Source organism: Uranotaenia lowii, chromosome 3 (genome assembly GCF_029784155.1).
Source record: "Uranotaenia lowii strain MFRU-FL chromosome 3, ASM2978415v1, whole genome shotgun sequence".
Classification (NCBI taxonomy): Eukaryota; Metazoa; Arthropoda; class Insecta; order Diptera; family Culicidae; genus Uranotaenia; species Uranotaenia lowii.
Genome location: NC_073693.1, coordinates 91,479,633 through 91,507,390, shown reverse-complemented (window position 1 = coordinate 91,507,390; position 27,758 = coordinate 91,479,633). Strand labels below are relative to the sequence as shown.

General features: G+C 33.6%; 1 protein-coding gene across 1 annotated transcript in view; it reads left to right on the top strand.

Annotated features, from left to right (window-relative positions):
• LOC129751796 (uncharacterized) overlaps positions 1-27,758 on the top strand; it is a 342,108-nt gene that overhangs the window by 252,329 nt on the left and 62,021 nt on the right. The window lies entirely within an intron of this gene.

Here is a 27,758-nt window from a genome sequence, read left to right as displayed (position 1 = left end):
GGCCACGGTCGGCGGCTGTGATCTATTAAATCATACTTAAGGACAATAACATCAATCGGTGATGGGAATTTTTTTTATTCAGAAAAAAAATCCCTAATTATTTAACTTCCAGTTTAAATTCAAAATCCATGAAAAAGGGTCGGGAAGGCAACAAATATTTGAAAGGCTACAGATGATCACAAGCAAATCGATGTTCGTTTAGGAAGTCACAATTTTTTTGTTTCTTGTTAAAATATGATAAATATGCCCAGCAGGTTTTTTTTTGGAAATTGAAATATTTTTCTTGTTAGGCAAAGAAGGGTTAGTTTTGTCAGCACCAAAGAAAAAAAAACTTCAAAAAACCACCTAATGAGTGAAGTTTAATAACGAAGCCTGGGTTTGCATTTTTAAATTTTTCATCGACGTGACTCAGCATCAAAGTCACCGTCAAAATTTGAAAGCTGATGAATGGCACTTCTTTTGGAAGGTTAAGTTCAAAAAATGTATTTCCCGCGTGAGCTTTCATTACGTCGTATGAAAAATATTAAGAGTTTACAGAAAACTGCAGCAAAAGTTTTCAAAAAAAACTTTAAAATTTTAAAATACAAATATGGAGTATGTTGTCCAGACTACAAATATTCTAACCGCAAAGAAGTTGCTATTGTTACGATTCAAAATTAATTCAAGATTTTAACCCGCAATAAAACTTGTTTCTACTATGATTGTAACAGCGAACTTCCTTGGGTCACAATAAAGCCGGTTCCGGATTTCATAGATTTACGTGAAGCACTTAGAAGCAAATCAAAAATCATTTGATCTGATCGTTAAATTCACATAATTGTATTTGTCAAAATAAAGCCACATTGAATTTGCGTGAAAACCCATTGATCCACCAAGTACAGACGGAGTGTCTATTGTGCATTGAAATCTTATTTTTAAAAACGTAATACATCATTTTTCTTTGTTGGAAGTAAGTCGGAAATCGGAAGTCCTGACTCTCGAAGTATAACTCAGAGCTGGTGCGATAGTATATCCAGCTTAACTGTTTACGAGCAAAATCACCTGCCAAAAAGGTTTAAAACATTAATACGTGATATGCATATAGCAGGGCGAATTCCTTATTCATATTTGATCTACCCTTTGGCCTTCAAATGGAACTCACCTACAACACATATGGAAACTACGTGAATTCTGTTTGTTACGCGAGCTCTGTTTCTTACGTGAATTTCAAATAACACACTCCACCGTGACGTGAAAAACCTTTTCCGAACTTTTCTGCACTATTATCATTCTAGAAGTAACCAACTTGCTTGAAATGAAAAAAATTGTAGCAAACGGTCGAATTTACTTTGAAATAAATATAATTTGGCCATTAAAAAAATTTAAGCTGTTTTTATTGTAATCGATTTCTTTTGTGACGTGAATTCACGCTAGAATTTGAAACATACAACTTTGATTTCCTGTTCTCTCTGTGGAAATACAGTGTCTTCGAATGAGTTGTAGAAAAACAATTACCTACAATTTGATGTGCGTAGCTTCTTGATTGAACAACATCGAACGAAGTTATGCTTATTTGAAGTTGTAACGTGAATTCACTCAGTTTAAACAGAATAGGATAGTTAACTGAATTCACGTCACGAAATATCAAGTTATTCAGCAACATTCTTTAGAGCCTTTAAATTTCATGTGCATTTTTAAAAACAATATTTTGTTGTTCCGACTTTTACAATCATAAATTTTCAGTATCTTCATCTAACTTTTTTCTTATTTTTATTGGAATTGAATAGCATATATTGAGGATTCATACGTTAAAATTGCTACTGTTTCTCACAGTCTTCATTTGAAGACTAACCAAACACAATTTTTTAATTTTTTTTTCAATCTTTTTACATTTTTATTTGAAATTAACGAACTTATTAGAAAACATACTAAATAATGTTTGATTTGTGAAAATCCGACCATCTGGAGGGTCTAAACAGCCTTCAGAGCATATTGCCCTTATGAAAATTTACAAAAATTCAAATTTTGCAACGTGAATTCACTCATTCGCGCTGTTGTTACTCAGCTAGATTCCAACCGATTTCTGTAAAATTGAGTCGTCTTATCATTTTCAAAGAAAATATTTTTTTTATGACAGAAAATGTCAAAACTTTTGTTCGCTTTTCAAAACATTGGATGTACATAAAAAAATTATTTTTACTACAAAATGAAGCAGTGTTTTTTGGCTTCAAAACGTATTGAAAAATTTTCCAAAATAAATTAAAAATATATAATAACAATAATTTTGGAAAAGTTGTCAAAATAACCACTTTTTCCATCAAAAAAAAAAATTGATTTTCGATATCATATAAAACATGTTTACATCTTTTTTTCTTTTTTCGTTGGTTTTATGTGATTTGAATTATCAAAATTTCAGACAAGTTTGAGATTTTTGATACGTCAACGGATAAAAATCACTTTTGAGCGCTACAGGCGCGTGGAAGGTGTCAAATAGGTTTCATTTAATTTTTTTTTGAGTGTACGAAAGAACCTGCAATAATTTTTCGAACGATCGTCAACTCACTAATCAGAACTAGGCATGTTTGTTTGTTTCGAGGCGTTGGATGTTCAAATTTCGAATCGATTTTAATTTCGTTTGGAAAGCATCTGCTTTTGGTGAATGTTTAAAATCATGAATGTTACATATAAATAGCCTTTATTATACTGAGTTGAATATCTCAGCTTTATTTCATTGTGAAAGATACTTTGGATGGTAGATTTTTTTTCCCTTAATAAGCTGTTCCTTGAAAAAAACTTCTATTTAAAACAAAACAATCTGATTTAAATAAAAAAAAAATCCGATTTAAATCATATAAATCCGTTTTTTTTTTTGAAAAATAAAATCATTGATCCACCTGTAGAATTCATAAAAAAAACCTTTATCAATTTAAAATACAAAATGTTCAATTCATCATTAAAAGCTTGAACATAGGATAGATCAGGAAATTTAGTTTCTCGAACGATCAATAAAAAACTGATTAAAATAAAAAAAAAAAGAAATTTAAAGTTTTCTTGTGAATATTGAAAGCATAAAGCAAATATGAATGTTGTTAACATTGCACAATAAAATTAAGGTACTTTTCATACGTTAATTAAAAAATTCGATCAATAGAGGATTTAAAATAGTAAGAAATAAGGAAACGTTTTTAAATTTTCAAGCGCAGATTTACAGTTTAAAATTTCAAACTTGGAATATTTTGTCGCCATCAATATTGGATCCTGGAAAGAACAAAACAAAGATTTTCTAAAATTTGAGTTTAGATCTATAAGCTTCCAAGAAGATGAAGATTAAAAAAAATCAAAATGGAAATCCCAAAATAAAACTTATTGAAAAATTCAAATAGAAGGTCTATAAAATTCAGTAAATTGGAATAAAAATTAAAGAAAATTTGAAATTAAAAGAGATTAGTATTTTAACTTTCAACAAAGAAGATGTCAGATTTGGTCTATCACCTCTAGTTTTGAAGATATAGCGTTTATTAAATTAGAAATGAATCCCATTTGAGTAAACTCAATTAGGCCGGGAAAAAATTAAAACCTAAAAAAAAATTCAACTTATTTTCCAAAAAAAATAATTCGCAGATGAAAAAAAAAATAATTGCATAATTGGCTTCGAAGCATCAAAATCAATAGGAATTAGGCCTTGTGTAATGGCCTTGTGTAATTTCTCAAAACCCTTTTGAATGTGGTGTTGAATATCTAAAAGAACAAGTGACACAAAATAAAATTGAGGCTGAAATTGGGTTTTTAAAGAATATTTCATATCACCATTTGTAATGACATAAATGATATATTTTTTTAGAATCTAAGTGACGAGTAATAGAGCTAAAAATACTAGGTTTTAGGTGTTCTTTGCTAATGCTGTTGAGTATCTTGAGTAGTAAATACCTGTCACATGGCTACCAGCTTGTTAATATGTTAAACTAATATTCGATGAATGAATTTTGGAGATGAAATTATTCTGAAATAGATCAGTGGTTTACATAGTGGCTAGTTTTACGTTTCGGTCTACTTGATTTGACCATCTTCAGAAAAAAAGCAATTTTTCCGCCTGCTAGGGCCGTCTTAGGTCTTAGGCCCAGTTAGAGCAGAGAGACGGCCCTAGCAGGCAGAAAAATTGCTTTTTTTTCTGAAGATGATCGAATCAAGCAGACCGAAACGTTATACTAGCGATTTTTTTTAAAAACATCACCGAACAAAATCAATAAGAGAAACCCAGAATAAATAAGCTGAATTCAACCAAGTAATGAGTTGAATGAAAAAGATTTTAGCTCGTGAAGCACTAATTAGGACGAGAGGAGAACAGAACAGATTGAAATTCAAACCAATGTCAGTGTTGATAACCTCTTCAAATCCTTTTATTTTTTTAATTTCGCTTATTATATATTCTTGCGTCTATTTTATCACAAAAATAGTATTAATATTCTCAAAAATGATGTTTAAAAAACTGGATATCTAAACCTAAATGGATATCTAAATTTTTTGCACCTTATCATATTTTTCGCCCGTTTTGAACTCTTGAAAAGAATTGCAGTTGTTTCGTCTATTATAGATTAAGCAGAGTAGCCTTTTTGAACAAAAATCAGAAATTTAGATGTAAATTTTGCTAAATTTAAAACATTTCTTCTGCTGTATAGATGTTAATTAAAAATTGAAAACTAAAAGATGAAATTTTATTTGATTCTTTCAAATTTTGCAAGTATTTTGTATAATTTATTGCTTTTTCTAAAAACAACCTTCCTTAGTGTACACTTAGCACCTCGGCTGGTTATGGACCCTAGTTAACAGCAATATAATTTTTTTTAAACTTTTTACTTTAAATTTTGCATGAATGTTGAGTTGAGTCTTCCATAGGGATCCATAGGGGAAAAAGCTAATGGTGTCTAAAGATATCAAACAGCGATTTGTATTTCAAAGCTATTTTTATAGGAGGCGTTGGGCTCAAAAATTTAGCAAAGGGGGCGGAGAGTGGAAAAAGTTTGAAAACCACTGAAATAGATCTTAGATATTTTCTCCTTTAATAACTTCCTTTCAAGCTTAATAACTTTTTGACTTAGGTCTAATCCTCTTACGGTTCTCATCGGACTTGTTCAAAATCACGTTGAAATTCAGTCAACCAGATAGAATTGTTAACGTATACTACACACACATCAATGAGGGCGATATTGGTGATCGGTTCAGTTTAGCTAAAATAAACGATTTCAAAGTATCATACGAGTTGACCAAATGAGTTGAAAATTAATAGGGTCCTGGATATGTCAATTAGCAATTGTAGATCCCAAGTTTTTGAATCTGTTGTACGTAGTATTTTTTACAGCGACGCTGACGGACAGCAGAAGAATCACTGAGAACAAGATGCAAAAATAAAACTTCGAAAATTATTCAATCTTCAATACCTTGAGAATTAAAATTTTTATGTTGACTCATTTTGTTATTTATTTTCAAGTATTTTTTCTCATGATGAAGTTGCTCTAAAAATGCATTGCTATCGAAAATGTTTTTTTCTCAGATGTTTAGTCAATGAGGATTTTTTTTTTGTTAAATGTTCTTATTGAGAGTTAAAATTCCAATCTTTCTAGAATGCCTTACTTTTCAATGCGAACAATGGCCCCTGGAATCCCAATATCGTAAACGCTTTCGACTTCATTATCTGGTCTATAATTTCTTGTACAGAACAAGTAAGGCAGAGGAATGGAGGAAGTGAGTGTTGAGCGACGTGAATACCAACCGCTGAGCTGAATAATGACTTTATTGAAAACGATTACTTATTCATCAAAATTGTTACTCAATCGCTACAATCGTCATCAACAAGTGAATGAAATGCGAACGGAATCAATTCGATTGGCTTCCTTCGTCCTTCGTCCTTTGGAACGAACGAAAAACCATTATCCGCCATCTCAGCCCGAAAATACCGATCTTTAGCTGGGTTGACACGGCCGGGGTCACTTTCCTCACTGAAGCGTGCGTGGGTGGGTGGGCTAAGAAGGTAGTTGCCATGACAAGCCATCCGCTCAAAATTCTTCCAAAGCAGAAGAAAGCAGCAGCAGCAATCGAAACGGATTCCTCATTTCTTACTCGAGAAAATGTAGAAGGAGGAACAACCAGGGGGGTTTGTTGTGTTGTGTTCATGATGCGAATTGATTTGGTTTTACTAATGCTTCTTAATATTGGAATTGTGTCATCAACATTCCGGGTGCGCAGATTCCAGGGGAAGGAAGAAAGGGCCGAATTCTGATACCCCCGAAAAACGTGATTTCAATGGTCTAATTTGATCTCTCTTGTTATCGAAGCCCGAAAGCCTGGAAACCGATCCAATCAATTAGTTAGTGGGGAAACGTTTACATAATACCGGAATCACGTTAGAGGCAAATTAATTCTCGGACCAATGAAGTTGTGTTCTTCTTTGGGGGTTTATTTGTGTTCCGATGTTTGAATCACAGATCAAATGAGCCGGAAAGAATTTTGAAATATTTCCATTTGAATGTAAATCTTTTTTTTTTTCAATCTTTAATGGAAATTATACCGGTTATGAGTTTTAAATATTGAAGCATGGAGGCCTGTCATAAGTCCAATGACGTCTATTAATCTACAACAGTGTGTAATTTGTAAAAGGCACCTCGTGTCGAGAAGTAGGTAGGTTCTAATTAGAAATTCAAATAGACCCGATATTCGAGAGCAAGAACTAGAGCCTCGTCATTAGGAGGTGTGTATGCAGATGGGCTAAAGAAGCTCTTCTGGTTCGTCTCTGATATCTGGTTCAAGAATGAAACAGCGGAAGGGCGCACATCAATGTTTGTTCTCGATAGGATTACAAAGTTTGCTGACATATGTTATCTCGTAATCCCAATTATTATGAGCAAGGCTTCAGATGTAAGAATTGATGAACTTTGATTTAATCTGAAAGTCAGTTATGAGGTAAGCTAGACCAAATCCTCTATAATATCAATATTTTTTGGACAGTAAAAGTTCTTAAAATTGTTTTAAGTTAAAGGTTTAAAAAGATATATTTTTATTTAAAGGGGCAGGGGCACAATGCACAATATGATTTTACAACCATTTTTTTTAAATTAATTAATGATTCATAATGATTGATGATAATTTCAAATTAATAATGATCCTTATTCTGAACTCGAAATTTAAAGTCAATATTTTCGATACACCTAAAAACGAAAGCGAATAAAAATTTCGAATTAAATCAGAATTTTAAACTTTGGATATGATAATAAGTGCACAGATATATAAAAATAAAATATCAGATTTGTAAAAAAAATTAAATTCGAATTCTAAAATGAATATCAGATCAGGACAGAAACTCATCATGATTTTTTTTAGCAAATTGATAATATTTTTTTAATTGTTTATCATTTCCAATTACATTCAGTTCATTTATTTTCAATTGAAGAGTTGATTAAAATGTCCTCTGTATAATTTTGAGTTTGAAATAATATTCGATCATGATTTGAAATGTGAATTTCAGATTAGCAAATGATAATGAAACGTTTATAATTTATTATTATTCGTATGCGGCCCGCGAACCCCCAGTTTGACATGCCTGGTTTAAAGTTTCTAGCTATGAATATTTTGGATTCGTATATAAAAATATTGAGTCCTGAAAAGGACAAAAGCAAGATACTATGTGTCACTTATTAAAAATGGAGGTTTTATAGCTCCCAAGATAATGTTTAATTTTTTTTTTATTAGTTATAGTCAAATTTATAGTCAAACTAACATATTTAGTCAGTTTATTTGAAGATTTAAAAAAACTTTATAAATAAATTTGATTAATTTATTTGAAAAGAAATACAAAATGTTAATTTAATTTATCGGCCTTCTCGGTAAAAGTTATATTGATTGTTTTAAAATTTATTTATTGTTCTTCTTTAAGTAAGAATATTTTTTTTCTATGAGGAACAATTTGATGAAAATGCTTCCAATTAAAATTCTTCTCGCACATTTTCAATATCTTCTAAATTCTTCTAACTTTCTATGTTTTTTAATTACTAACGAACGATAATTAAACTCTTCATAAATTTAAACATAATATACAGATAAAATTGATAAGGTTTAACATTTAAGTAGTATTTTTTTTCTATTAATATTAAGACGTTTTTTCAAATAATTTTTTATGAAATTTAGTTGATAACTAAAGAGACAGCATTTTGTTGCCTATGGTGGATTATGGTGTCCTGAACTCCAATTTTTCTCAGATTGTGTTTACCACCTCTACTTTTGGTGATATGAAGATTATAAGTTTTAAATGAATCAGTTTCTAGTGAAACCAATCACTAATTGACTAACAAATCTACATGAAAAAAAAACTGATTGTTATTTGTTTATTTTGCTTTATTCATTTTAGAAATATAACTTTGATGATGATAATGATGACGAAGAATGATCTTAAAAAGTTAAATTCTACAGTTAAGAAAAATTTGTAGTAATTATTTCGTACATTATTGAAGAAAATTTAAAAAAGTTGGAAAAGGTTGCGAATCATGGAAAAGGTTGCCAAAAATAGATCTATGTTTTTAAGGATTAATTTTCGTGATTTTATCCAAAAATTCCTGCATTCTAGGATGCGATTTGCTTTAGTTTCTTTATTAAAAATCCGATTTAAGACACTTGACAGTGGATTGTAGCCCTTCTTACAGCCTGTAAATTATATTTGGATCCATATGACACAAAATAATAAGCAAATGATAGATTTATAAATTCTGAATTATGATTGAGGAATTTCGAAAATAGTACATCCAAAATGAATTTAAGAAATTAAGATTCAAAATTGTTTATAGGATAAAGGTATTTTGAAATAATCATATTTTTAATATAAATAACATTGTTTGCAAACTATTGGAGATTTTTAAATTACTGGATTCTGGAATATCTCGTATGATCCCGTTTCTATGACATTATAATCTCACCTAATTTTAGACTCTTTTTGGAGTCACAGCATATGGTAACTTCAAAATGAAAAGGTATTTAAATAAGGAATACAGTTTAAAAAAAAAAGGGGCCAAACCATGTGTTTCAAATATTTCACCCATTTAAGTGAAGGAAACAAATATATTGAAAAAATAATTGGGTGAAATAACAACTGCTAGAATAAAATACGATGTGGCAACGTAGGATACAAAAATCGATCGAATTAACTATTGATATTAAACATTTTGAAAACTTGTCTTGTTTGTTTTGAAAGTTTTTTTTCTTCAATTTTGTAAATTTTGTCAATTTAGACACTTTTGTTAGTCATTTTTTCAATATGTTTCATCCATTTTATCTATATGTTTTGTAAATTTTGTGAATAAATTTTGTCAATATATTTTGTCATTTTCATTTTGTCGTTTTGATATTTTTTTCATTTTGTCAATTTTGTCATTTGTTAGATTTTGTGATTTTTAATTTTTGTCCAATGTATCATTTTTTGTGATTATCGTGATTTTTGTTATTTTTGTTATATTTTTCATTTTTGTCGTTTCTGTCATTTTTGCCCTTTTTGTCGGTTTAATTGTTTTCGTCGTTTTTCCGAAGTTTCGTCATTTTATGAGATTTTTTTCATTATTGAATTCAATGGTTTAGCAACAGGGTTCTGTTCGTCAAGTCCTCACAAGCTAACTTAGACCTATTTATAGCGATTACAATCTTGTCGCTTGTCCTAAGTGATTATCAACTATGAATCCTTCCTTGAATACTATCTTATTCTGGGCTAACCACCCAATAAACTGCTAACACTGCAAGGTAACTCATAACCACAAGCTGTGTTGGTGGAGTTTAGCGTGCATGATGACAACATTTGTATTGTTGTCATCATCATTGATCATCATCAACTGTCAATCGCTATTATCAAACAATCAGTTTTGGTTTTGTTCAAACGTGGCTGTGAAAAAACGGGTCTGGGGATATCTCCGGAAGAAATTGTCAGTATCAACAAAAATTTTGCCCAATGACCATTGAAAATAAATGACGAGCTAATTTGCTTTTAATGATATGCATGTTCTCAAAAGCTTTCCAAATGCTCTTAACTCTACTATGGAGAACTTGGTGGCGCTGCTGTTTGATTTTTTTTCTTCCATTATCCCATTATTATCCCGTCATCGTCTTTGCTAGACACTGTCGTTTTCCCATTCGCAGAGCAAACTGTGCTTGAGAATCTAGTGTTTGGTGAATGATGGAACAATCGCTTTTAAAATATACGATGTGAGAGTCAAGCCACTATGATTAACACACGTTTAACTTCGGTGTAATCCCTTGGTGCAATCCATTTTCAACTATCTACTATATTTTGAATTTTCAATTTTTTGAGTCCGTTCGAAGAAATCGTCAGAACTTGAGCTGATTTAGGTACCTTTCGAAGGTACGTCTAAGACCCATAAATAAAGATCTCTCAAATCGATCGATAACTAAACCTTTCTGTAAGAATGGGTCTTTTTTACATTCTACTTGAGAAAAATCAATGAACATTATCAATCTTCTCAAATTTTTCCAATTTTAAGTTAGAAATCCAAATGTTTACTAAAATAAAAATAAATAAAATCTTATGAAACCAAATCATCTTTGAATTCTGTGAGTATTTCCAACATCTGTGTTCTATGACACAGAATCTGTGTCACTTTCTGTGACACAGAATCTGTGATTCTGTGAAAATTTGATACAAAATTCTGTGAATTTATAATTTTTTCTGTGATTTTGGCAACCTTGATCATGGGACCGTGGGACACATTTGACACAATTATTTTTTGGTTGAAAAATTAATTTTCTATTTTCAAGTTTCCAAGGCTTTGATTAACTCAGTAGTTATCATTGGAATCGAAGTAAATAAAAAAATACAAATTTTGATCCTAGAATAAAACCAAGCTTTAAATATCCTTACATCTTGGGATATTTCCTAGATGATTTATTCATATCTGCTCGAGACTGGCAATTTCATGTCAGTCAACTGATGAAGGTTGAAACGTGATTTGAGATTGAAATTGTCGAAAAGAAATTATCCATTCGGTGATCCCAAAAATCTCTCCGAGTCAGTGTTGCAAGTGTCGTCCACCGTTGTAGACGGAAACTCTTCCCTTCTCCCTCTCAAACACACACAAAAACCCAAACTGGAACGAAAACACTTATTTATTTTTGATAAGACAATTTTCTCAGCTACGCACCGCGTCGTGTCTCTTGGAAGGGCCAAGGAAATCAATTTTACCTTCATCGTCATCCCAAACGGAACGATGAAGCCTGTCAATAAAAATTGCTCCTCGCTTGACCACGACGGGTGGTTGTTTCCTTCCAAAAAAAAAAACCAGAAAAAGCAAAATAAAATGGTTGACCGGTTGCATTAAAAACGGGACAACAAGTCAAGCCTAGTCCGTCGCGTGGGTGGGAGGGACAAAAAATTTGGAGGTTTTTCGGGATCATCCGAAAACATGCGATAAAGTGGTCGGTCATAACTCGGAACCATTACTGATTCGCTGAAATCGTTTCTTGAAGTTTTTTTTTTACTTGGCTCTCCTCCCCCTGAAGGCCTACAACAGGTTATGAAGAGGGTCATCGATGGATGGATGAGGTCGAGTGATATGCCCTTCTGTAGGATGGCGTTTTTTATCCCTCCAATAAACCCCTTTACGGATCAAAAATTTATTCGATTTACTGCCGACTTCTATCCTTCTCTTCGTGTAATATAGAGCGGCTAATAATGAACCCGGTCAGTCGTCGGGCAAAGGATGACGATCCGTATCATCGTTATCATCATTCATTTATTTACCCAATTCAGAAGGACCACAGTTGAGGCAAGCGGGTTTCAATTTAAGATCCTAAAAGAGCTTTAAAATGAATGTAAAAACTAGTGATAAAATGCGTTGTAAGAAATAAAAAAGTTCTAATGACGTTAAAGAATTTTTTTGTCTTATATTTGACTCAGTTATCGAAAACTTCCAGTATGTTATATTGTGAAGATTTTGATTATCGCGAGATGGAGACAAGCATTGCATTTCGAAATTCTTTATTTGAATATTTACATGTAGGTATGTTCTTCAAACAGACAAAATATTTGGATTCTAAGGTTGAATTTCAGAACATGATTAAGCATCTCTTCCTGAACTCAGGATATGAATGTTCAACCTTAGTTGAGATACTGGTGTGAAGACAACTTGTGTGCCTCAATCCTAAATCTTAACTCTCAACGATAATCAATAATTCAGTTTCGAATTTTAACATTTCTACCTAATTCTTTAAACTACGAAAACAATAACGAAATCTGAAAAGATCAGAGGTAGATTTAAGTTTCTTATTCTGAGCTGAGGCAAGATCATGATGCTTAATCCAATCCCGATTCTGATACCGGTTCCCGATCCATATTCGGAACCTGATCCTGTTTGAGATGCTCATTTTGCTCCTGATTCTGGCTTTGATCCTGATTTCGATCTTGATTTTGATCCTAGATTCTATTGCTTGATCACAATTTCGAATACATAACATGATAATTAAAATTACCATGCTGAATTCCTATTACAGATCTCGATCTTGTTTTCCTAGCCTGATCCTGGGCTTTGATGATGATTCTACTTTTAATCCGGATACTGGATCTTGATCACGATCCCAAAGCCTGACTCTGGATTTCGGTCCTAATCCTGATCCTTACATGGAACCAGGACTGACTTCAATCTTCATACTGATCCTGATCCTGGATTCTTAACCCTTATATCGGATTCTTATCCTAAAACCATTTGCTGGTTCTGGTCCTATCGCGGATCCCGATCTCAGAGCTGGATCTTGGATCAAGATCCTTACTGTTACCCCGAGCCAAATCTCGATCGAGATCAGAATCAGGAAAAAAAATTATCGTAGCCTTTAGGGGAAAACAGTACGAAGCGCACCAGTTGAGCATAAACACTGTTAACAGCGCATCGAGTATTTAAGATCCAAATTGAACGTTCACGACGATTCAGGGATCTGATTTACGTTTAACTAAAAAGAAACATGCATGATAAAAACTCGATTTTGATGTTTCAATTGAAACATTATATTCCGTATAACCATTGTTTCATTTCTGGTCACCCTTTCGTTATGGTGCGTTCTGCCCACTTATTTTGGCATTCTACCCCACGGTGTGTTTTCAAGCTGTTTCAATTTTTTTTTCACAAAATTATCATTAAAATTGAGTTGTATTTTCTTAAGTAACACTAATCAGATCCCTGAATCGTTGTAAATGTTTAATTTGGTTCTTAACAGTAGGGGAGAATGAGGATACTTGATCCCTGGGGATACTTGATTCCTTAGCTATATCTCGAAACTGGAATGTCTTACAAAGATCAAATGTTCAAAAAAAAAATGTGCCAAAATGAGCAAAATAACAATGCTTGTAGTTTAAAAAATTTAGCAAAATAATTGTTTGAGTAATTGAACTTTGTTTGAAAAATTTCACTAAATGTAACTTGAAGATCTTTTTTCATCACTTTAAAATGTTCCTTACATGGGAAAATTATGAAAAAAATATTTGTTCCAATGTATCAATCGATCGAGCGTAAAATGAACTTCATAATGCCATATTTTCAAAGCAATGGAAAACTCTCAACTTTTTTCAGAAAAAGTTTTCTAAAATGTTGATTATGGGTATAGTTGATCCCCTAGAGTTGGGTTTAATTGATCCCCCTTCTAAACGGCATATTCTTCTTCTGAATAGATCGTTATGATTGCTGATTATGAAATTACTAATATTTATCCAAAAACTAATATTTATCAAACAATTGTCTGAAGAAAAGAGCAAAAATAATTAATTTTCTCTTAATTATAAAAAAATTGAGCCTTTAAGTATGCAATGTTATTAGCGTTGAGACAAAGTTATAGAATTTTCTTCTTATGCCTGCTATAAATTGTGAAATGAGAACAAACATGACCAAAATAGTCAATTAACATTCTAACTTGGGGTTTTGTTTGATTTTTATACAAGGATTAGGGCTTCCTGAATAAAAGATCAAGTCTCCTTCAATGGATCAAGTCTCCCCTAACTTCAGAAAAATCGCAATTTTTTTACTCCCACGAAAATGCTTCTAGTTCATCAACGGGTTCAAGTATCGTTCTAATTTTTGGAGCATAGAAACTTGAAGTTACAAGCTGTCAGAAAATGTCAAAGACGGTGAGTTGCTAAATTTTTCCAAAAAGATATAGTGAAAATAAGAAAAGGGGATCAAGTATCCCCGCTCTCCCCTACAGTTTTCCTCTATTGACATGTTCATACATAAAATCAAGAAGCCGTAAGACATTAGACTTAGTCGATTTGTCGATTTTTCTTAAATTCTCAATCCCTTGGCTCTTAAAAGCTTCGTTTCGATTAAAAACTCATCCATGATTTTTTGCAGAATTTTTAAGTAATGTTTACATGAGTAAATTCGAATTTTCAGGTTTGTATGGGAAAATTGAACATTTTGTACTGAAAAATCAGCACCATTTTTGTTTCTTCTGTGGTTTTTGTGCCAATTAATAAATCAAAGGAACAACTTTGTTTAAAACCGTAACTACGTATCTGATTAGGTAAAAAAGTTAATAGCTGTTTTACAGGGATATGTCTATTGGTATTGAAAAATAATAAATCAATTGACATCACTGCTAAGTGCCTATCTAGGTGTTGCATGAAAAGTTGTCAAAAAAATTTAGATAAACATTGAGATTAATTAGTTCCAATAATGAACACTATAAGAATAAATACTTTCAGTAGGAAAAATAAATAAAATTGTTTTCACCGTAAAGAAATTTTTAAGCTCATAATCAGTAAAAGTTTTTGATTTTATTTATACACGGAATCGAACCCAAGTACGCCTGGGTTACCAGTCTCGCGCCAGCCTATCCACTAGACCACATCAGCAGTATACAACAGTATGTTGAATTCATAACTTTATTTATTTTGAAGACTAATCCTTATTCCTATTAGAGGCCCTAAGAGCCAAATGGGAATAAGTGCAAAATTGGTAACTTTTGAGATATAAATGCCTAGCATTTTTCATATATAGTCGTGAAATTGGAAGCTAGCAGTGAAAAAGGCCGATGAAAATATACGAATCCTTAGAATCCTGTATCAGCTAAAAGAGATTAATTAAGAATATGTATGGGGTTTATAAAGCTCTAAAAAGAAAAGATGCAGGATGAAAATAAAGAAGGTTTACACAAGGATTTTAACAAAACCCAGAGCTATGTAAGTATTTTCAAGTTTTTTTTAAATTATGTATTACCTAGCTTCGAATACAAACAACTTAAATTAACTTAAATGTTAAGATTTTTTAACATTTTGCATATTAAAGATCCATTATGAATATTTTATAGCTTCATAGCTCATGTTCAAAATTCTCAGTCAAACTACGGTTGTAACAAAGAACACATTATTATATTTTATTAAGGAGGAAATTTGACTTCAAACCATTACAGCCAGGCGTTTGCTGCCGTGAGTGGGTTCGTCCCACTAAATCCACCTTGGGCTTCGTATGCTTATATGCTCCTTGCTTTCACAGGTATTTCAGCTGCTGTTTCGAAGATGTCGTGTATCCTCCAACAGTAATCTCCATGTGCGGCACAACTCTTTTGATGGTCACGTGCAGAACTTCGGTTATGGCGAGCTATCTGAAGCTATCTACAGACACCGTTGCAAGGTCTTCTATCTCCTCGGTTGCTTCGCCGGTCCGACTATCTACAAATCCCACTATCTGCACGCCTGACGGTAGTTTCAGTGTGAACACCTCTTATACATGGCATTCCAATGCACTGGTCTAAGTATGGAACCCTGTGGAACACCTGCTGTTAGGGCAGTAGATCGTAACCCAGTTTCGGTTTAGTACGTTAAGACCCGATTTTCAAAGAAGCTTCCTGTTATCCTGCAGAGGGTATTGGGAACACGCATCTTGTGAAGCGCTTTTCCAATAGCTTCCCAGCTGACATTGTTGAAGGCGTGAGTGACGAACACCTGTCTGCTTTTTTTTGGTATGCGCGCTTCGCGTACTCTGTCACCATTCAGATGGAGTCCACCGTAGATCTCCCTTTCCGAAATCCGAACTCCCGCCTTTTGAGTAGTTAAAAAGTCTGTTGAATATTATCCTCTCCAGTAGCTTACCAAGGGTGTCCAACAGACAAATGGGTCTGATGATGATGGATGTCCTGGGGGTTTCCCAGGTTTCGGTAGTAGCACCAACTTCGCCGTTTTCCACAGATTGGGTGAATATCCCTCGTCGTGACACTTTTGTAGCTTCACTCAGAAAGTTTCCGGATTGGTCTGTAGCGCCACCTTCAGCACTGCATTTGGGTCTTATTCACCTTAATTTGTTCCTAGCGATAGCCACAAGTTCTTCGTTCGTTACTGGCTCGATGTCGTGGGCTCCCGCGTTGTACGGGGTTAGTGGCAACTGCGTCGGTTCATGCTGCGAGAAAATATGTGCAATTTTTCTTTCTATTCATCCGGACACTTTTCGGTCGGCGACCTTGGGTCACCGAATCTCGCCAGTGCAACTCTATAGCCTTGGCTCCATGGGTTATTATCTACGCTCTGGCATAACATTCTATAACAATTCTCTTTGTTTGTTCTAATAGCTCGCTTGAGTGCCACCCTGGCTGTTCGATAAACGGCACCTCTTGTTTCTCTATCGTTTTTCTCAGCCGTTGAGCTCCTCGTCTGGCTTTTAGGCAGCTAGAACGAAGCTCAGCGATTTCTGAAGTCCACCAATTAGCTGGTCGTCGCCACCACTTGGGTGTATGCCTTCTAAGCATGGTCATGTCGCACACAGCTACAATACTGTTCAGCTTTCGTCAGCTGCTCAGCATTATGGACACGCGATACTTCCTGCATGTTTATAGCTGCGGTGCACACTTCCTTGTCGAAAAATTTAGTCTCCCATCTCCGCTCATGGACTGGCAGTTGTCTATAGCCGCAGACACCAGATACCCAGACTGATCAGTGGCGGTTGAATCTATATAACTACAAATCGCCCAGAATCATACGCCATCTGACGGGGCATCGTGAAACCATTATGCTTCATCAAGAAAAAAAAATACACTTGATAATTATCAAGCCAAATGAAAACTATCTTGATTTAATCACCTATCAGTATTTGAAACTCTATCTAAAAAATTTTCAATGTCTTCAATGTTAAATTGTTTACTCTAATTTACTGTATCATAAAAAGAGGTGAATGTTATACAAACAATGACTGTTGATCGATTTAGATGAAAAAATAATACAAACGTTACGTTATACCGGTAACTTTGGGATTCAGTTTTGATTTCGAATTCTATCTGGCTGAGTGACAGTATGAAAATTATAATGTCTGAAAATTATAAATAATTCATTGAGTTCGGAATTGTTCGTCTTAATCTCAATGGTTGATTTATTGTTTACTGCGACCGAAAAAACAAACTACATAGAACTCCTTGAAAAACGTGAGTTCCAATTTATCTTAACTGTTTCTGAGCTCGTACCTATAGATAGGTTCGAGGACATTCTGGTTGGATTGATTAGAACAATTGTTTAGACAATTTAAAAAAAAAAAGAATAATATTTGGCGCTGGAAGTGTTTTTGGGTATAATGCTGTTTCACTTAAACTTATATTTTTTTGGAAAAATAACTCCAGAAACGACCGTGTTTGTCGCCTGGTTATTTTCCTTGGTCATTTGTACACGCCCAACAAGTGTGCGTGAGATATGTCAAAAACAACTGGATTGGCCTTTTTGGCATAATACTGAACTTGAGGAAAATGTACCTTTAAAGCGATCATTTTTAAAGACTATTTTTCCCATCCTAATCCGTTCACGAGAGCAAGTGTGCGCGATGAATATCAACAAAAAATCTTTTATTCAAAAATTAATTGTTGAAAAACAAGGGCAAATATGCACTGAATTTAGAACATTTCAAAATATCTGTTTCAAATCCATTTCTCTTTGCTTCCAAAAATTTTTCACCATTGACGTTTAACCACATTCTTTGAATCGAAGTTTTATTCAAACCATATTCTGAAAGTAATTAGTTTACAAAATGAATCCACTCTTCAATAAATTATAACTTTAAATAAGGTTCATTTTAATTTTTGTCCCGTAAATAAGCAATAATTTCGCTGTAGCTAAACTTATTTACCGAATTCAATGCTTTTCCACACCACCAAAACGAATTTTGAATGGTAAAAGAACTTGACTGTCTTGATGCAAACGAAGTTAATTTTAATTTTCTTGTCGTTGCATGAAATGTCAAATAGCGTATGTCGGTGTGAGTGAATTCATTTAATGTTTTGATTTTGGTGTGACGAATTCACGTACGTTTTTTTGTACCCATTGATAAAATCATTTACACGTGCGATATCCAGAAAATGGTTCGGAAAAAAAACGAAGAAAAATATCAACAGAACAGGAAAAGCTAAGCTATTCTCACTAAACAGATTCGGATGGTTGAGACTGTTTCTCAAGAATCATCATTATGTCAATCAACGCACTTTGTTTCAAATTGTACTAAATTTGCGGGAAAAGGTTTACAAAATGCATTATCTCGAAGTCCAAAATATTGTTTCGAACACAGCCTCGTCCAGTGGGCGGTAAGGGCTCGTTCAGTATCCTAGTTTTGTTAGATATTTTGAAAAGCAGACATTTCTCGAATAAGACTAAATTTCTCGAAAGATTTAGGATTTATTGGAGAAAAAAGTAAATAAAAATCTGACACTGTTTTTTTTTGCTGTAGATGGTGACTCATTTGAATATTTCGTTGTTTCGAATTAAAATCAGTTTCTTCCGTTAACAAAACATTACTTAACAAATTTTGTAAATATCACCTATACTTTTGTTTTATTCAGTTTTTGTAAACCTATGCGGCGGTTCGGCTAGGTGAAGGGTTTTGAGAAACTCTAACTGAAACAGATTGTTCAACTAAACTTTGTTAGAATCTCGTCCATTCAATTGATTTAACAGTTCTAAACAGCAACATAATTCAGAGCTCCATTCAATGTACTGTCGTTTTGCAATATACAATCAGTGGAATGTTTTTACCATCTCATTTGTCGTTTTCTCAACTATTCCTAGATCATTTTATAACTATTTACAAATGATTGTGTCGTTACAATATTTTTCTGCTCGGGAAACTTGAACTTACCCTTTACGGAGGTTCTGGGGCTTAGCAAAATCTTGCAGTTGAAAGTGATCTTCACAAATAAAACAATTGTTAGGCAGCTTAATTTCCGCAATTCTTCTTGTGAATTGAGAATGTGTGGTTTTCAACAACACCGGAGATGTCATAAAATGGTTATTTTTCAACCACAACATAATAAGGAAGTGGAGCGGAAATCTCAAGTTTTTATTTAGTTTTCATTTCTGCGTCAGCCGATGTATTTGTAAGCTTTATGGTTGAATTCTTTAACCACATTTGGTTAATGTGCTCTATATAATTCAAAAATGGTTCTTTTGTAGTTCATGAAATATATCGTGTAATTTTTTTTATAAAAAGTAGGTAATCAAAAACGACCGTAACAAATAGCACAATTCAAATGTGTGTGTGATATATCGAGATTTTTCCTTTTGTGTATGTGGCCGTTAGTTTCACGATAACCCGTAGATAGCGCTGCGGAACAAGCGCCAAAATCAGCCTTAAGTGGTCAGTCTGGGTATCTGGTGTCTGCGCTATAGCGTACCGGCTGGTGATCGTTGTGCGTGTAAACGTCACACACTGTACAGTTCATGTCAGTTATTAATGATGGGCTCGCAAAGGTGATATCAATCACTGACGTTCCGTCTGGTATTCTATGCTTGCGATAGGTGCCGATAGATGCAGTGTTACACAGCTCAACCTCCAGTCTCGTGAATGACTGTAGTAGACTGTGGCCCTAGGGTTGTTGCAACTACTTACTACCCTAGTTAACCGCCCAAGCGTTAAAGCCTCTTCTTACCACTACAGGGGCCTTTAATGTCAATTAGTGAGCAAGTTTATCCAAAATTGTGTTGAACTCCCCGATCGTTCATCTTGGTGGAGCGTAGCAGCTGCAGAAGAAGATGCCGATAATTTTTGCAATCACGAATCCGTCCCGAGAGTTTTAAGATTTAGTTCAGTAGTATTCATCATTTCCTTGAACAGCCAAAACCATGTGAGACGTTTAATGCTAGCGATGTATAAGTGTTAAGAAAAATTGTTTACTCGTTAATAATGCCAAACGACTTAAGGTATATTTGAGATTAAAAAAAATAAAACATGGAAACTTTTATGTATATAAATATGTTTTCTCAAATAGAGCTTTCGTACACTATTTAATAATCCTTTTTTGGAAGTTTAATTCCAAGGCGTTGCACAATATTGTTTTTGAGGCCCTTCTTGAGAAATATCGTCCCTGGCCCCCATAAGGCTTAATTCGGCCCTGATAACCTTTGTTTCTTTTGAAATTGAAACCAAAGGAAAATAATTGAGGCCGTCAGAGCTATAGGGGTTATACCTAAGTGCTAAAATAATCAATTTTGAGTTAACAATGCCAAACGATTTTTCATATTTCAATTTTTTTTTTGTTTCGATTATAGTCGTTTTACCATCTCTTTGTGACTTTCGCGACTTAATCAACGTTGCAGTTAGCGGAAAATCATTGAAAAACGTGTCCGGTAGAACTGTGTTCGATGTGCACTCTTGGACTCGAACTCACGGACATCTGCTCAGGAAGCAACTGACTTGTCAACTGAGCTATATCTCAAGCCCATATTTCAAACTGTTTTAGATCTTTTGGATAAAACCGGGCAATCTGGCAACCTGGCTTATAACCCTTTGACTCCAAGAGCATCAACTCATAGAGTTGAAGCGAGCCACGTGCATCACCTGGTTGCAATTGTTTTCACCACTCGGCCCAGAAGAAACCTCACTAGAAAAATGGTAAAATAATACCCCATTTCGGGTACAGAAAAACAACGAAAAATAAAACTTTTGAACTAAACATTGCCACCGGGAATGAATGGCATGCCCAAGGTGCACCACAAGTGTGACGCGGGTCGGTGCTACGCAAAGGGGGAAAAAGTTTTTTTCCCCGACGACACCACCAACTTCGCCTAAGAGCTAATTTTCCATCGGAACTTTCCGTGCGTCGCCGTCTGTTTGACAGATTGACGATGATGAAACGGTGCTCCACTTCGTGTTACTCCGAGAAGCCGCCGCGCCGATCGCGTTGGAGTTGGTGCTGGTTTGAGGTTTTCCCGACCAGTTGTTGAATACAATGTGCTGCAAAAAAGGGCTGATGTTGCTGCTGTTTCTGTTGTTGAGGCTGCCGCGTTGTCGTTACTGTTGTTGTTGTCGTTGTTGCGGTGGCGTTTGGGTGAGTTGTTTTTGTTTTCGATTTGTCGAAAATGTCAATCGAGCGTGGCTTTTCGTCATTCTGCCAGAGGAGAAGCCGTGGGGGCCAGCCGGTTCGGAATTAGGGAGGGGATGCCAACGGGATGTTGGATGGATTTCCCTGGCATGAACTTACTTGCTACCGGGTGCTGCTGCTGTCGCTGTTACTCGGTTCAGCGACCGCTTAATTGTGTGGTTTTGCTGTAAACAAGCTGCTCTGGGGTTGAGGCTGACTTTTGGTGTATAAACTTTGGTGGTTTCAAGGATCACTTGAAGTGATGCTTCCGAGCAAATTGCAAAATTGATGAAATTATTTTAACACTGGTAGAATGTGTGTAGTGTAAAGTTTAAATTTCAGTTTCAGTATAAGGTGACAATTTTTTCCGTGATGCTATTTGAGTCAGAACAGCTTGGAATCCACCTTAAATCATTGAACCTGTCAACGTATTTTTTCTTATAGATAAGGTTATTATCAGGAACGATTGTATTATTTGGGTCATATTATGTTTGCACTCTAAACATTTCGCACTCCATGATTGCAGGCGTGGCTTAACAATTTCCACATCGCCAATGGTTGCTACAGAGAGAAAAGGACACCATTCTGGGATTGACAGCTCATTCACAATGTCTAAAAATGATGCTCTCACTTTGAACATAAATAACGACGCCGTCCAAGTAGACAATTGATAGAAGGAAATCAGAGAAAAAGAATTGAAAAATTCATAATTCATACTCTATGGCCGAGGTCACCTCGGCATTAGGGCTAGCCAAAATTTCATAATGTCTGGAAATCTGGAGGGTCAATCTTCAAACGATAGACTAGGGAGTGGAGACCAAATTTTTTTTTTTGGGTCAATTTAAATAAATCATGATCTTCAAAAAAAAGGTCATTTTTCGAAAATTTGATTTAAAAAATGAGTCCTAAAATTTTCACAAAATTTAAATATTTGATATGGGAGAGTGGGGAATCATGGGCCACTTTTTTTCTTTGTTCCATAGCTTCTTTATTATAAAAGATAAAATTAAATTTACAATTGGCATGCTTTTCTACATTTTTAAGTTATCATTAGGCAATTTTTTTAAATTTTGATTAAGTGATTTTCCCCAAATTCTGACTGTTTTAAATAAAGCATTAAAGCATAAATAAAGCATAACGCTACGACGATGACAGTTGGATTGAGATTTTTATCTCTACACACATCTTAGATATTCAGAGTGGCCCACGTTACCCCACTCTCCCCAATTTTTTAATTTTGTTTGGATTAAAGACTACACGTAACAATAGAAAAAGAACCAAATTTGTATCAAAATTTCAAATCAGCAAGCTATTTTCTAAAAAATATGTTGTTCATCTTTTTTTCATTTACTACTTACTTACTTACGGATAAATTTTTCATTTAAATTACTAAAATGTGTATCTGGAGTGAATATTTTTCAAATGCAAATGGCGTTCAAAAATGCGGATTTTTGTGCACTTTAACTTTGCTGAATAAAATTTGTAGTTTGCATCATCGAGTGAAGACCTATTTACGTATAAATGATTATTTACAATCACAATTTTGGATATTTTTAATTTATATTTTCAAATTCGATCCAATGAATACCTACTTGAAAATCAAAACACTTGAAATTAAAAAGTTTAGATGATTAAAGGGAATCATCAGAAGGACATATTTCAAATATGAACTAAATTTGACATAAGGAAGGGATTGCACTGAATCTCTAGTGTGAAAGGGATTCAGAGACTTTGTGTTGTAAATAAGCATAAAAATTGGGTTTTCATCATTTTTTTTTTACCAATCGATTGCTTATTTATGTTGATTTGACTAACAATTCACCTGAAGACTACAACACTGTTGGACTTAAAACAAAAAAAATATTGCGGTTCAAATATTATATTTTCGCTACATAATCCGCTTCTTTTGATGACATTTGAATGAAAAAAATTTCACTCTATGTACACATTTGGGTCAGTTGAATAAAAAATTTATGGATGAAATTATTTTCAAACAGCTTGCTGATTTTGACTTTCAATACGAATTTGGTTAATTTTTTATTCAAACAAAATTTAAAAAATTACAAAATATTTGAATTTTGCGAAAAAAAATAGGACCCAGATGTTTTTTTATATCAAATATTTGAAACGTGGACTTTTTTCAAAGATCGCGTTTGTGGAACCTCTAAACATGATTTTTTTTGTTGATGCGCAAAATTTCGTTTTCACACCCTAGTCAATCGTTTGAAAGTTGAACCCCTCGATTCCCAGACATTATTCAATTTTGGGACACCCTACTCTGCATCCATAGCAAAACAATTTTGAATGGGAATGTGGGTAAAAGGATTCCATCAGGAGTTACTTTTGACATGTGCGATCATATGTTTTTAATCCAGTTCTCCTTTGCTCCTTTTATTCCATAGTGAATAAATTTCATTATTTTTTTATTATTATTTATCTAATAGTGGAAAATATTTTTAACAATTCGATTGCTGTAGAATATCACTTATCGAGTTATGAAATAAGACTTATTTTATCTTAGTAAGCATAGTCGAAGAAAATTTAGACTTGGTTTGAAAAGAATCTAATTATACCTGAAACTTGATGAAGCTAGCTTAAAGGAAGAAAAACTTAAATTCTCAAAACAATTTCATCAATACAGAAATAATATAAAATCAACCTGAATGCTTTGAAAATTCGCAAAAATATTCAACACTTAGAGGTGACAAAAATGATAACAACGCACAGTGGTCCAGGACGGGACTTTATCGTGACAAAATTAATTTCGAAGTTGCTATGAGAGATAGACAAATGCAGCAAAAATACTCTTCAAACCATGCGCTTTAATAATCTCAAATAAAATATTAGGGCATGTCATTTTTGCATATAAAACTTTTTCCAGTGAAAAAATAGAGCCAAACTGTCTTCATAAAAGTTGTAGCCAACAGTTTTTGATGAAACTTTACCCAAAACACCACATACATATGACGATTCGAAAGCGAGTTATGATTTTTGAATATTGAAATGTAAGGGTGTGTCGAAAAAAAAAACAGTATTCTGGCTCTAACTTTTGTGAATGAATTCATACAATGAAAATATCTTCTGAACATTTGTATAAAACTAAAATCCGCACATTTTCTCTCAGAGACCAAACTTGTTTCTGGAGGCGTTCGTTAGTTGTCAGGGATTTTATAGCAAGAACTTTTACTTTTTGAACTGTCATATCTCGGATTTGAGCAAACCTTAGAAATATTTTATGACGGCATTATGTATTTCAAATATCAATTTTTTTCTTGTGAAATTATGGGAGATAGATTATATTTCAACTCGAGGAAAAAAATCCTACGTTTAAAGCATCGCAATGAACTCAGACTTTCACGAGTCGAATTTGAATTCAGTTTTTCTCAGAGCAACTACATATTCGAACTCATTGTGCTCAAGCTTTCTCCCTACTTTGATGCTCAATCAACTCTCTAGTTCGAAACGGATTCGACCATAGTAGATGGATTCTGAAGTAACTTGCTATAGTAGATAGATTCTGAAGTTACTTGCACACTTAATTCGCTGTTTCGAAGCTGCGCTGCTGCCATCTGGAGTAGTACGATGATGCGTGAGCAACATTCTGGGTAAACGATAAACTATGGAAGGCTTTATAATCTTTTGAGTAAAATTTTCATAAATCCAAATGATTATGAAAAACAACACTCCTTTGAAGATTTGAGTTTATTTTTTCACTTAAATCATAATAAATTTGCCCGGTTGAAGAGTCAATTTTATGTGATTGATCCATTTTAAACTAGTCAGTCGGTGAGAAAAAACCAACATGTAAAATGATTGTTTGCGCTTATTTTCAAAACTTCAAATTCGTTGTCTATATTTTTATATTATATCTTTTTATTGAACTTCATGTCATTTTGGATGGTATGTATGCATGAACGATTTGTTCGTTGTTACTATCAACTAATTGTTGGATTAAGTTTAGATATAACATTTCATAAATAAGTTAGATATAAAAATGTATGAAGTTTCAGCTTAAGACAGTATAAAATGTTAAATTCTTAATTGAAATTCTTTACGGCTTGTGGTTGCACTAATTAAATTTTCAATAAGTTTCGCCAAAAAAAATATCAGACCATAAGGTCCGATAAAACGACAGAACATGATAATAACCATTGAACGATGTCAATTGAATAGCATAAAAGTAATCTAAAATTGTGTAGTAATTCGAGAATCTTGTTTTTATTCATTAAACCACCATCAAATATCAAAATCCACCCTCCAGCTTTCAAATTATTACGCCTGATTGTATGCAGCTGCAGAAGAAAACTTAGTAGAAAATAGCAAAAATCTATGGATTTTTGAATAGAAATTTCTAGCTTATCAATTGTTGGGGCTTTTCCAAATTTTGAAGAAATGTTAATTGACTTCTCTTTAAACAAATTGCAATTGAAAATGTGCACTTGGCTTAATTTTTCATTCAAAAATATGTGAAATACTCCGAGAGGTTTTTGGAATAGTAAAAAAAAAAAACACATTTTTTGTCGTCGATTTACGATGCATCACGGCACATACAGATTTTCTCTTATAGCTCACAATAATCTCTGAACCTTTTACTTTAAGCATGTATTCACAGTTTGTTGAAAATTCTTACCAAATCAGAGAAAATCATAATTTATTACAGGCTAGTATTTCCACCCATTTGTTTACATTTTCTTGCACACACACACGATCTGTCAAAAATTAGCTTCGAAATCGCGGATAATCATTCGTAGATTTCATTGAAGATTTGCATTTTTTTTGTTTTCTTTTGTTTTTTTCTTAGTTTCTTTCTTTTTATTGTATTCTCTGCAATTGCATCAGCCTTTCTTCTCCTACCAAAAATTTAGAAAAATAGTGTGCTTTCTATCAAAATTTAAAAAAAAATACTATCATCAAAAAACAAAAAGAGTACTTCTCCAAACACAGTAGGAAATATAGAATAATTGTTGCTAGATCGCGTAAACGTATAGATTTTAATTAAATGGTGATATAGTGAAAAATTTTGTTTAGTTCGATAACAAAAAATTGATATTTGGTAGCTGTAGCTGCATAAAACAATATTATATAGGCTGAATAATTTGTGTCAAAACCAAAAAGCCTTTCGAACAGTTTATTCAGCAGCATGAAGCTTTCACAAAAATGCATTTGTGATTGTATGCATCTAGCAGGTGGAAAAATCTTAGAAAAATGGAAACAAAGCTGAAAATTTACTTTGGCGAAACTAACTGCTGCTTTAGTGCTGAAGCTGGTATAACCCTATAAAAGCACTATTTTTTCCATTGTTGATGCTATAGCTTTGGCGGGCATAATGCTGGTAAAATGCAAATGGTATCCAAATGAGGCACGAACATGCGGAAATTTTTTATTTTTTTTATTTTCCATTGTCTTAGGGGCTTATTCTGCGACGCGAGTGACGTGACTCACGAAATTTCACTTTTTCGTCCTGACTCTAGAACATGCTTCAGCAAAGAAATTTGTGTATCGATGATTTCTGAAGACCAATATCAGCTCATCCGAACGAAAATTTCGAGACAAGAGAGGTTATTTAAGCCAGTAAAACGATATGAAATTTCGTGAGTCACGTCACTCGCGTGGCAGAATAAGCCCCTTAATTTTTCTATCATGATACTTAATTTGCCTCTAGTTGATACTGCTTATGCATATTCCCTTGGGAGAAATTTCTTACAGGATTTTTTTTTAATTTTTAATTGTTTTTTTTTGTTGGAGATTAACTGAAATCGAACTCTTGAAATCTATTGCTCTGACATGTTTCAGCGACTTTGCTAGTAGACCTATCATGTCCACATAAAATCTTTGAAAAAAGGCCCATTTGAATAAAATTTTTAGCAACCGGTTCCCCAAACTTGCGTTAGTTCCGCATCAATCAATGCCAATGAGCATTGGCAAAATGCCACTGTAGAGCTTAATTAGTACTAAAAAGCATTCAAGTAAGCTTATGTGATGCCAATTTAATGCTTTGAAAATATATAATTTGCTATTCCGATTAAGAGCTATGTTGCATTTCAAAGTCATTGTGCATAGCTGATAAAATGCTAACTGCATTTTAAAAGAGTGGTTTAATTCTAATATGATGCAGCATAGCACTCGAGGGGCTGTTATAATGCAGAATTGCACCTGATGTGCTGATATAATGAAATTTAGCACTTGAATGCTGGTATAAAGCTATCAAAATGCACAGCTTTAGTGCTTATGGTTACTTAGGTTGTTCAACTGCTACTTTAGTTAAAAAAAAATCTTCTTTCAATTCAATTTTCACTGTTTGAAGTCTTGAGAATTTTCTACCTCTCGAAAGTTAAGTTAGTATTTTTCAAGCAACGGTGTAAATTTCTTTATTACCTTCGATTAACATCGATTCCGTTGGTTTAATTTATGCTCGAAGGGAAATAAAGAAA